A 12151-nucleotide genomic window follows, 5' to 3' on the forward strand; every position below is an offset into this window, starting at 1 on the left:
TCCTGTCTATGGTTTGAGCTTTCCTCATCTGTAACTTGGAGATTCTTAGTTAAAATCCACCTCAAAGGGTTCTTGTGAGCATCAAATGATACAGTCCTTGGCACCCAGTAAGTACTCAGTCAAGGTTAGTTCTCCTTCATTTGCCCTTCCACAGGGTAGGCAGGCCAGAAAGGTGTTCCAGGGATGTGGAGAAGGTGTGGGAAGCCTGGGGCTGGAGAGGCCCTCAGGGATCTGAAGCTCAAGGAGAGAGGCTGTGGGTGAGCTCTAGGGCCCCAGTCTGGGGAGCTTGGGGTTTGAAAGCCCTTGATAAGAAAGAAGGCCAGCTCTGCCCTGTCCTCCATCCTCCCTGAGATGGCCTCTAGTGGGTGGTGACACGGCTTTGTGTGTGTTGGGGGGTCATGGAAGATGAGGGTGTCAATGTACCTGTGGCTGATGGCTGAGGAGCTTGGAAGGGAAATTGAAGGAGAAAAGGTCAGCTTAGCTCCCATCACTAGTCGTGGAAGAAGGAAATGAGACATGACAGGTCCCTGGCCACCTGGGATGGACTGAGAGGGAGAAGGGTGGGCATGGGAGGTGTGTGGGAGTGGAAGTGTATGTGTATATGTGTGTGTGCGCGTGCGTGTGTGTGAGAGAGAGAGAGGGAGGGAGAGAGAGAGAGACAGAGAGAGAGATTCACCTGTTAATCCCCATTCACCCCTCACCCCCAACCCCGGGTGGGATGCTAGCAGGCCCAGATCAATCCTGGCATCACAACTAGGAGAGTGACAGTGACAAGTTCTTTGATTAGAAGAACTTGGTTTGACCGACCCCCCCTTCAACTCCTCCTCTCCCTTCTTTCTCTCTTCTCTCTTCCCCTTCCTACCATCTCTTTCTCTTCTTTCTCCTTTGTCTCAATTTCTGCTTCTCTTCCTCTTTTTTTATTATTTTTTTTTATTTTAAGGAAATAATGTGTCATAGACATAGGTGAAGAGACCCTCCTTCAGGGCATAGCTAACTCGTAAGGTGCCCCTGTGAGAAACAGGAAAGGCGACCCTTCTGGGAGGACCCGGCCCCCTGGGTCCTGGTTGAGGGCCCTTTCTGTGAACAGTAAAGGGCATCCTTCTTCCTGGCGGACACAGCCTCATACCAGGGCATGGCTTGGCCAGCAGAGTGAGGGCTAGACTTTAGGTCTCACTTGCCTTCCTGTGCAGTGAGCAGCCTGCACACCCGTATTGGGCAGTCCTCCACCTCGGCCCCTCCCACCTAGGGGCCACTTCTATCCTGATGCAGTGGTGCATCCTTCGCATCCATGTTTTTTAAATTTCTTCTCTTTTCGTACCTCCTTCAATTCCTTTCTCTTCCTTCTCTCCTTCTCTTCCTAGAACAAATCTTATACACAAGTTTTTTTTTTGCATGTCTGTGTGTGTCTTTTTGTAGCAAGTCTAGTACGTGTACATTATTGTCTCTTCATGAAATCTGTGCCTTTGTGTCTTTCTTTTAGGGCGTGGCACATAATAGGTGCTTAAAATTGTATGCTTATGTGTGTTCATGTGTGTCTTTCCATATATCTCAGCTCTCGGGAATGCCCCAGCCATTCCCTCACCTGAATTTAGTAGGGACAGGGAATTAGAAGGGGAACTCACAAGGCTGAGGCCTTGTATCTTCTAATCTCCTCTTAGCTTCTTCCCTATGATACCTGATCTTCCATAGAGCACCTGACAAGGGCAAACTGAGGGCCAGCCTTGCCCTGGCTGCAGGGGCCTCCAGTGGGCCTCCCCTCTACTTTCCCTCCCCAGGCCTCCTAAGGCCTCCGAGACCAGGGCTGGCAGGACAGGGATGGGGGAGGGGCTAGACAGGAGGAGGTGAGGGAGCCTGAGGAAGCTGGGCAGGGGCTGGCGGCCCCTGGGACCCCTTTCCACAAGGACAGAGGCGGCACCAGCTGCTCCACAGAAGAAATATTCCCCAAAGTCAGAGTGGTCGTCTTGTATTTTAAGTGGCCCTTATTTATCACCGTCCTCCTGGGCTCCCTTTCGTGGCAAATGATGATAAAAGACAGCAGTGAGGGGGGCGCGGGGGCTGTTCCTGGCTGGCCCTGCAGCTCTCGGAGGTGGCAGCACCAGGGGAGGCGCAGACACGCAGCAACACATGGGCAAAGTGACACACGCAGACAGACACGCCAACACACGGGCAGAATGATGCATACATACGGATACAGACACACGGTACCAGACATGCCAACAGCCTGACACACACAAACACACACACAGTGACATGTACACAACAACAACATGCTCACAAATGCTGAACAAGACATATATGCCCAGTGACACCCACGGCTGTGACATACCCATAGTCTGACATATGCACAGGGACACACTCACATGCACATACATACACCAACATGTGTACAGTGATAGACACAGAAACATGCCAGCACATACTCATGTGGCACACATGTACACTCAGCAAAACAAGTCTGCATTCACATGCTCACTTCGGGTACTCACCCACTCCTCATGCCTATCGTGTGTGTACAGCCTTGACCTTCAGTGTGTCTCTACGTGTATCTACCTTAGACAGTCTCTGAATGTGTGCCCCTAGATTAAGCCACTTTGTTTGCATGGCAGCCTACACTTGTGTGTGTATTCTTCTCCATATACATGTGTTCACACACATGGTTATGCAAATACACTCATAGTCCTCTTGAAAAAAACGAACATTAACCCTTACCTCACACCATACACAGAAGTTAACTCGAAATGGATCATAGACCTAAATGTAAGATGTGAAAACAGTACAACTTCCAGAAGAATACATAAGACCTTTGTGACGTTGGGGTAGGCAGAGATTCCTTAAGTAGAACACACTTGTAGCCTGGAGTTGCATAGGCTTTGAAGTTAGAACAGCTGTCTGTTCCTCTTTCATTACATAACTGGCTGCGTTTACCTTGGGCAAGTTATTTGCTTTCTCTGGGTCAGATGCCTTTTGTACACTGATGGTATTATACTACCTACCTTTCTGGATGTCCAGAGAGCTACTGCATGTGAAATGCCGTTTAAAAGCAGTGATGCACCATACAAAGATCAGCTAAATAGAAAAGTCAGTTTTGTGTATTGTGATTATTCCCGCACATATACTAGGCATACCCTCTAAGCAGCAGTCCATAAGCCAAACACCTTCCTGCCTTCTCACTCAGGGGAGCTGGGGGAGGGGGAGCGTGTTGACTTTCCCCCCACGCAGGGTAGCTATCCCCCCCACCAATCCCACAACTTTTTCCACATTAGCTGCCCAGTTGCCAATCAACCTCCCTCCCTAGCCTCAGCCCATTAGTATAGCTCCCTGGGGGAATCTATTTTTTAAAGGTTATTAGCAGATTATTGGTTCTTTATCAACCTCAGGCCTCAATCTCCAATCTCCCAATGAAGCCATTGTCGCCTAATAAGATGTACTTGATAATCTTGGCATGAAGGTAGCAGAGGGCCCGGTGGGGGTGGGGGCAGCTGGAAAGAAGGAAGGGTTAACAGCACCGCCCCAGCCCCCACCCCCTCGGTCCTCGAATAGCTGAACTACTGTATGTTGTAGTTTTCAACTGCAAATCATCTTTAATAGCAGACATCATGGGATGGCTCATTACATTAAGCTATTTTTCATGCTATCTCCTGTAATATCCTCTAATCCAATGCGTTTCAAATCACCTCGGGCTAAAATAAGAGACATAGCGATGTAATAGCCTAGTGTATTAGTGGGTTAATTGCCCTGTTGTACTCTTTCTAGTAGCTATCTCTAGAATGACTTCTATATTAATTGTAAATTGCTTAATACGTTTAACTCCTTGCCACCGCCCTATCCCCTAACGAAGGAGGCCACTACCCAGTAGCTTGAGGGGAGGATGTGTGTGTGTGTGTGTGCGTGTGCATGTGTGTGTATGGGAGTGTGTGTGTGTGTGTGTGTGTGTGTGCGTGTGCATGTGTGTGTATTTTGTGGGTGCTCCTTTGCAATTCTGGTTCCCCTCTGTCTTCTCAGCCTGGGTGCGCCTTTGCAATTCTGGTTCCCCTCTGTCTTCTCAGCCTGAGCTGGCAGGTAGACTTTGAACATCTCAGACTAATGAGGGGAGAGGAATGAGACAGCATTTATTGAACACCTGCTATATGCCAGGTCCTTTTCACCAAATGCTATTTCCTTGGAGCTTCACGAAACCCTGAATAGTGGCAGTATTCTCCCCAGAGGTCATGTGATTTGTTCAAGGTCATGAGCTAAGGCACGATGAAGCTGGATTTGTACCTGAAGGCCTCTAGAACCATAATGCCTGAGAGTGGGGGTATGACCCTGGGGCTTTGAACACTAGATCAGCTGTGGTTCGTAGGGTTCTGGGGTGTTTCTGGTCTGGAGGAGAGAGACACGGCTCTTGATCTGGGAGAGCCCTCAGTCTGATGGGGAAGACAGAAGCCTCTATTCTAGGGAGCCCCCAGTCTGATGGGGTGACAGATCCTTTGCCGAGGGGGAGCTCCCAGGCAAGTGGGAGATGCAGCCCTCGCTCTGAGGAGCACCCAATCTGATGGGAGGAATATAACGCTCTGTCCTGGAGGAACCCTCAGTCAGATGGGGGAGACATCAGTTCCACCGACCCACACAGAAGCAACAGAAGTAAGGTGCAAATGAACAAGATGTGAGGCAGAGCAAATAGACACTGCAGATAGTGTACTCGGAGGATGAGGGCAGAACTCAGGCCCCTGGCATGTCCAGTGCCTCAGGGCCAGATTGGGGCGGGGGCCCAAGCCGTGTGTGTGTGTGTGTGTGTGTGTGTGTGTTTTTGTGTGTGTGTGTGTGTGTGGTGTCACTGGCTTCCTCTCCCTTCCTAGGCTGATGTTCTCTCTTCATTGCCCTTGGCCAACCTCCTCCCACAACTGGCAGGTGGGGGCACCTCAGGTCAGGGTGGGATTGAGACCTCTCCAGCCTCACGGTTCTGGTTCTCAGCAACAGCCCCCACTTTGCTCCTCCTTTTCTAAAGACGCCCCCAGTGCTCTATGTGACCACGACCTGGGGTCTCTCCTGTACCCCTCTTCTCTTTTCCTTCTCCTCTGGATGATGACACGTGGAGATCCCTGAAGAAGAAAGAAACCAGGGAGGGAAAAGGCGGTGAGAGAAGGGAGCAGGGCTAACGAAACCTTGTCAAAACTGAGTCACCGCGATGAGTTAAATGTTTACCTTCCAAAGATTCGCACTTTTAACATATGCACAAGCTCCATGCATTAGGAGTGATATTCACAATGTAGTTACTGGATTAAAAATCATTCGGGTACAGTGAACACCAGTTGGGCCAGGGCCCCAAGTTTAAAGTTGTAGTGGCCTAAGGGTGGACTCTTCATTCAAGCCCATTGTCCTGACTACCTCATCCTGGGATAGAAAACTAAACTTAGGGCTCTTGGTGAGTTTGGGCTGGGACCCTGTGGCCTCCTGGTCCCTGAGATAGGTCCTTGAGACTAATAATAATAATAATAGTGGTAGTAGTAATAGTAGTAGTAGTAGTAGTAGTAATAAAAGTAGTAGTAGTAGTCGTAGTCGTCCTAACCCTAATAATAACAGCAGCACTCGCTTGATAGTAGTAATAAATAATAATAATAATAATAATAATAATAATAATGAAAGGAAAAAAAGAAGGAAAAGGGACAGGAAAGGGAAGGGAGGAAGGAGGAAGGCGGAGGGGGCGCCGCGGAGGCGGCTGGCCCCTTCCTGGGGTCTTCAGGGTAGTGGGGGGCTCTGCGGCGAGGCGGCTTTGTTGGCGGCCGGCTGGGGAGCAACCTTGAGCGCGGGCGCGGAGACAGTGATTTAGGTGCTGGCATTGGAGCGTGAAGGTAAATGGCCACATTTCACCGTCAGAAGGTGAGCCGGAGGAGCCCGCCCCTTCCCTTCCCCCAAGGCCCCGGAAGCGGTGCGGGTTGGGGGCTGTCGCCGACACCTCCCTAGACCCCCGGCCCAAACCCGGAGTCCCTGCGGCTGGGAGGCGGCACCCCTCGGTCCGCGTGAGAGGAGGGTGTCCTAGCCGCCCAGTCCCTCCTTTCCGGATGAGGTCGTCTTTGGGGAAGCTAAGCGCCTGGGACGGCCAAGGATAGCTCCCTTACCCTGGAGGGAAGTTGAGAAGGGAAGGTCTAAAGCCTCAGGCACTTGGGCGACTGTCTGCTTCTGGCAGGAAGGGGGTGGGTGGGAGGCACCTCCTGGGTGCCAGGCGATGTGCAGGGAGTTCACACACCCCATCTCCTTAACTCTTCACAGGGCTGCGGACGCAGGGCCCGCCTTGTGCCCACAGTACAGATATGGAGACTAAGTGACCTGCTGGAGGCTGCGGGGCTGGGAAGCGGTGAGGAGGCTGGTTCTGTGCTGTCCTGGTTCTGAGTCAAACACATGTGAGTGGAATGTTGAGATGAGTAATATGATCATTTTGTTATTTTGCCCAGACAGAGAGGCAAAAACACAGCCAGGCTGGGACATATGTACATTGCTTGAACAATGTCATAACATGGCAGGATTGCCCCCAGCCCATCACTTTCTAGGTTTGGGCAGGACTTTAGGGAGTAGGGAGGAGGTGGGAGAAGAGTAAGCCCAGGGAATGAGGTCCTGGCCAGGGAAGCCTCCAGCCCTGCGCGCCTACACAGCGGCCTCCAGTGGGTGAAAGGGAAACAGCCCCTTCGCTCCAGTTGGGGCAGGTTTGTTGTTTTTATTCATAATAGCCGCCTTTTATTGGGCACCTACTATGTGTTAAGTATACTTTTAACATGCCAGCATTGTGAAGTAGGTATTGTTATCTCCAATTAAGAAATGAGAACACTGAGGCTAGGCCTCGGATCCAAGACTCTGCTCCTGAGAGGTGGCGGAGCTGGGGGATTGGATCTGAGTTCCATTGACCTTAAAGAGATTCTTCTCCGCTGCAGCCAATTAAGCCGACCGTGCTCTTTTCCCCATAGGGGCCTGGTGTGCAATGGCCGCAAACAGCAGCATCCTTGGTAGTGTATGCAGCCTGTTGTTTGTGTGGGTTGTTCTAAGGGACCTTGGAGACAGTCCTTTTCCGGTGGATACTCATGTCTGACCTCGTGCTATTTCCAATCTAGACTCCAGACGAGTATGCGGGGTGCCTTTGGAAAGCCCCAGGGCACAGTGACCAGAGTCCACATTGGCCAGGTAATCATGTCTGTTCACACCAAGCTGCAGAACGAGGAGCATGTGATTGAAGCTCTATGCAGGGCCAAGTTCAAGTTCCCTGGCCGTCAAAAGATCCACATTTCCAAGAAGTGGGGCATTACTAAGTTTAAGGTGGATGAGTTTGAAGACATGGTAGTTGAAAAGAGGCTCATTCCACATGGCTGTGGGGTCAAATATATCCCTAATCGTGGCCCCCTGAACAAATGGTGGATCCTGCACTCATGAGTCTTGGTGCTGCCCTTCCCCCACTCTTCCATTAATAAATCCCCGTTTCTGTCAAAAAAAAAAAAAAAAAGGGAGAGATTCTTCTCTCTTGGAAGCAACCTAAGTGCCCACTGATAGATGACTGGATAAAGAAGATGTGGTACATATATACAATGGAATGTTACTCGGCCATAAAAAGAATGAGATCTTACCATTTGCAACAATATGGATGGATCTAGAAGGTATTTTGCTGAGTGAAATAAGTGAGACAGAGAAAGACATATACCATGTGATCTCACTTATATGTGGACTAAAAAGAACAAAATAAACAAACAAACAAAACAGAAACAAACTCATAGATACAGAGAACAAACTGATGGTTGCCAGATGGGAGGGGGAGTTGGGGACTGGGTGAAAAAGGTGAAGGGATTAAGAAGTACAAACTGGCAGTTACACAATAGTCACAGGGATGTAAAGTACAGCATAGGGAATATAGTCAGGAATGCTGTAATAACTATGTATAGTGCAGGTGGGTACTACACTAATTGGGGGGATCGCTTTGTAAATTATATAAATGTCTAACCTCTGTGCTTTATGCCTGAAACTAATAGATAATAATACTGAATGTCAACTGTAATTGGGGAAAAAAAAGAAAAAAAAAAGATTATTTTCCCTGTGGCCCACTGCCTCCCTTCAGCACTGTCTGTGTCCTGGGAGTGGGGAGCGACTGCTGAGTCCTAGGGGAGCCCACCCAGAGCCCTCTGCGGAAGGAGGCTGGCACTTACTTCCTTCGTGTGGTTTTCCCTGGGCCATTTCTCCTAAGGAATCTGGTGGGATTCTGGGTCAGGGCAGAGGGTAGTTGGGTAAGGTAAGTGGAGATCTGAGTTCTCAGTTGCTCTGGGGGCTCCTGGCTGAGGGTTGCTTTTAACCCTGGGCAGACAAAAGAGGGTCACTCTGTGGGCCTTGACCGGAGAGTCTGTGGGTTCTGAGGGTCTCAGAGGAAGTTGCCCCAGATGGGGCCTAGGGTGGGAGAGCAATCACCTCCCATGGTCTGATGCACTCCCAGAGGGGCTGAAGACACCAAGTAGAGACATTATGTGGGGGTGGGAGGCAGGTGTAGACATCATCCCAGGGAGTCCATCCTCCCTAGGACAGGTCCCTGGTGGGAGCCAAACCAGCCACAGGACCCAGCTGCACAGCTGGCTGCGGTTGTGGGGAACTGAGGCCCAATATCAGAAAACCTTGGTTTCTCAGACCCTAATTACTATGATAACTTCTAATACTTGCCATTTATTGAATACCCACTATGTGCTCCAAACTGTGCTGTCTTCTCTTAATCCTGACAGCTACCATATACAGTGGGAACTATTATAAACCCCATTTGACAAAAGAGTGAACAGAGGCACAGGGTTCCCTGAGCTGAGAATCAACCAGGTCAACTTTCTACTCCCATGGGGCTGAGGCAGGAGGGTACAGAATGTCGGGAGCGGGCTCCAAACCTTTTTAATCTCAGCATAGGGCCTGGCTCCTGGAAACCCTCAGCATACACATTACTGTTCTTGGCTTTCAGTGTGTAGAGGCATCAGGTGGAGCCACCTTGCCTTCTAGCCCATTATCTCTGTGCTCCACTTTGAGAGCCAGGAGCCTATCTCCTTACCTGGGGTCTCAGGGTGTACTTCTTCTTCTCAGCTTCTTCTGAATCTGCCTTTGCACCTCCATCTGGCCCTTGATCTGGGGGAGATGCATGTGGGAGCATGTGTGTGTGTGTCAACATGATAGAGAGGGAGTGGGTGGCTTCAGAGTTGTCTCTTGGCTATGACTCAGTGGAGTGCAGGGAAAGATATCTCAAAAAAGACCTTTCCAGGACAGGGTGCAATCCTAGGTCTGGGATTTTTCCAGCCTTCACCAGAGAGGGAAGCTTTAGAATCCCCCAGACACTCTACCATTTCTGAGCCGGGGCAGTTATATGGCTAGAGGTGTGTCAGGCTAACCCTTTTTTCCCTTCATCTATCTTCACACCAAGAATCTGTCCTCTTTCTGGGTCCTCAGCCCTCTGCTGCTCCCACCCTGGTTCTTAGAATCATTGATTCACCCAGTGCCACACTTGGCAGGCATCCCAGGTTCCAGTTGGTCCAACCGCATCTTTTGACAGAAAAGGAAAGAGAGGCACTGAGAACGGGAGCGACTTGTACAAGGTCACACAGCAAGTCAGTGGCAGGTCTCCCGTCTCCAGACGATGCCGGGAAAGGCAGCCAGATGAGAATCTCGCAGGGCCCCCCCAGTTTGGAAGGACCCTGAGAAGTGAGGGGTGCCCCCTCCCTCCTCTTTCCTGGGGTTTTGTCAGATTGAGCACCAAGCGAATTGTCTTAATGCAGCAAACTGTTCATACACATGTAAGCAAATATCTCCTCAAATTATCTCTTATCACCAAACAGGCTGTGATGCTCACTGGCTGGAGGGCCTAGGTTGTCTTTCAATCCACTGATGATGGGGAGGGGGCAGGAAAGGGGGGCTGGCTGACACCAAAAATAAACCAGTGGAGCGGGGATGGTTGTCGCAAGGGGCAGAGCGAAGTTGTCAGGCAGCGAGAGCGTGTGAGGCGGCAGGACGATAATGTGGCATGACACTTCTGAAATGAGCGGCCCGTTGCCATGGTGAGCAGCCAGGAGGGACCGGCTCTCCCGAGGCTGAAATAAAACACGCTTTAAATGATGTTTGATTAGAATTTAGATCATGTAACCGAATACCTCAGTTCTCCTCTTCCCTGCGCTTTTCTTCTTTTCTTCTCAATTCTCCCTTTCTTCCCTTCATCCCCTCCCCTCCCTACCCCGGGGCAGATAGATACACATACACTCATGCACACACATTCACGGAGGCACACACCCACATGCACATGCATGCACACACATATGCACACATATACCCTTCTCTTCTCCTGTCCTCTCCCCAGTTATTCCATGCCTAGGTTGGAACTTGTTTCAGAAAAATCCAGCTCAGAGCAGATGTCAGGGACCACTTAGGGGGCCACAGCACTGGTCTCAGGATCACTGGCTCGAGTATCTGCTCTTCTGCTCTAATAACAATAATATTAAAACAGTATGAATGGTCCTAAGCCTCTTGTTTGTGCAGCCCGTTATCCTTCACAAATCTCTTCTAAATGCAAGCTCATATTTATTCTCACTCCAACCCTTTGCCTAGTTTTGATCATACCCATTTTCTAGATGAGGAAGCTGAGGCTTACAGAGGCCAAATGTCTTATCCGAGATCACGCAGCTGTTAGGATGTGAACCCAGCACTTCTGTAGGTTGCCCTTAGGGTTCTTGGGAGAAGCTCCTTCAGGAGGAAGGAAGCATGGCCAGCTCTCCGTCCTCTGGTCCCTCAGATGTTTACTTGTACAGTGCATTTCGAACACTTGCTTTGCTATTGGTTCTGGGCTGTATGAACCATCCATAGGATGGGCAGAGGCCTCGACCTGCTTCGAGAGACTATGGGACACACTTTGGGGTTTTCTGGGTCTATGGCCCTATGTTTTTGTTTGGTAATGGATTGGTGTTATGTTTGTGGTGGTTTTCTTGGGGCGCGCTGCCCAGGTGGGGAAGCGAGCCAGTCCCAGGGATGGAGGGCACTGCAGCTGTTTATCTAGAATGGGTATGGGGGGGGCAGGCTGGCGTGTACAAACAGGGCAAGCAGGGGTACCCCCTGGAATCTCCATCACCCTTGGTGCCCTGGACCTTCTGGAGGTCCTGGGCAAGTTATGGTCATCCTATTTCTGGGTCAAAGAGACACGGCTTGACCTAGTGTCCATCTTCCCTAACAGACCAGTATCTCCAGATTGTCTCTCTCATTATCAGCCAATCCATCCATCTGTTCTGTCACTTAGGCCATCACATCCTTGTCCAGCACTTGCAGTGGGCCAGCATTATTACTACAGAGGCAGCCCTGGTTTCCACCTTCACAAACGTGGGAGTTTCTGGGCCAGGGGAAGGTGACCTGGAGACAAACACCCAAATATGTGCATAAGCGAACACACCGAAAACAAACACACACACACACACACACACACACTCACACACACACACACACTCTCACACACACAGAATACCCTTCAGAGCTATATATGAAGTGCTCTGATGGAGGAGGGAGTGAAGTGCTCTGAGAACATCAATGATAATAGCCTCCTGGTGTCTGGTGGAGAGCCAGGAAGGCTTCTCAGAGGAGGTGAGGTTTGAAGAAAGACTAGGAGTTCTCCAGGTGGTCAGACAGGAAGGGACAGCCCACAGGGAGAGACCTGGATGTGCAAAGGTCCACCCTTTCCCAATAAGCTGAAAGTTACTTGGAGGTGGGGACTGTGTCTTTCCTCAGGCTCTAAGCTTTTGAAAGGCAGGGATGGAGTCCCTGTGTACCTCCCCCCAGACTGACGGTCCCCTAAGGGTGGGGGGTATCTTCCATTTCCTTTGTCTTTTGCTCCATATCAAAAGGCATTTATTCCTTTGCACACCCTGTTAAGGCCATGAAAGCAGGGACCATTCCCTATATGTATAAGTGTCTTGCCTCCAGTAGTGTCTGGCACGGGACCTGTCGTATAAAAATGGGTCAACGTTTATCAAGTACCTACCATGTGCCTGGCATTGCACTAAATGTTATTAACTCCTTCAGTCCTACAACAGCTCTGTAAGGTAAGTACCACCATCATCCCTGTTTTACAGATGGGTAAACTGAGGGCCTGGGCAGTTCATTAACTTGTCCAAGGCCGTACAACTAGTAGGTAGCAGAG

At 50.2% G+C, this 12151-nt stretch overlaps 1 non-coding gene across 1 annotated transcript; it reads left to right on the forward strand.

Annotated features, from left to right (window-relative positions):
* The first annotated feature begins 6899 nt into the window (after positions 1-6899).
* LOC112473442 lies at positions 6900-7034 on the forward strand. Its single transcript, XR_003044008.1, has one exon. It is a non-coding gene; the product is annotated as a small nucleolar RNA SNORA70 (small nucleolar RNA).
* Positions 7035-12151: the final 5117 nt, after the last annotated feature.

This window comes from Pteropus alecto, unplaced genomic scaffold (genome assembly GCF_000325575.1).
Source record: "Pteropus alecto unplaced genomic scaffold, ASM32557v1 scaffold98, whole genome shotgun sequence".
Lineage (NCBI taxonomy): Eukaryota > Metazoa > Chordata > Mammalia > Chiroptera > Pteropodidae > Pteropus > Pteropus alecto.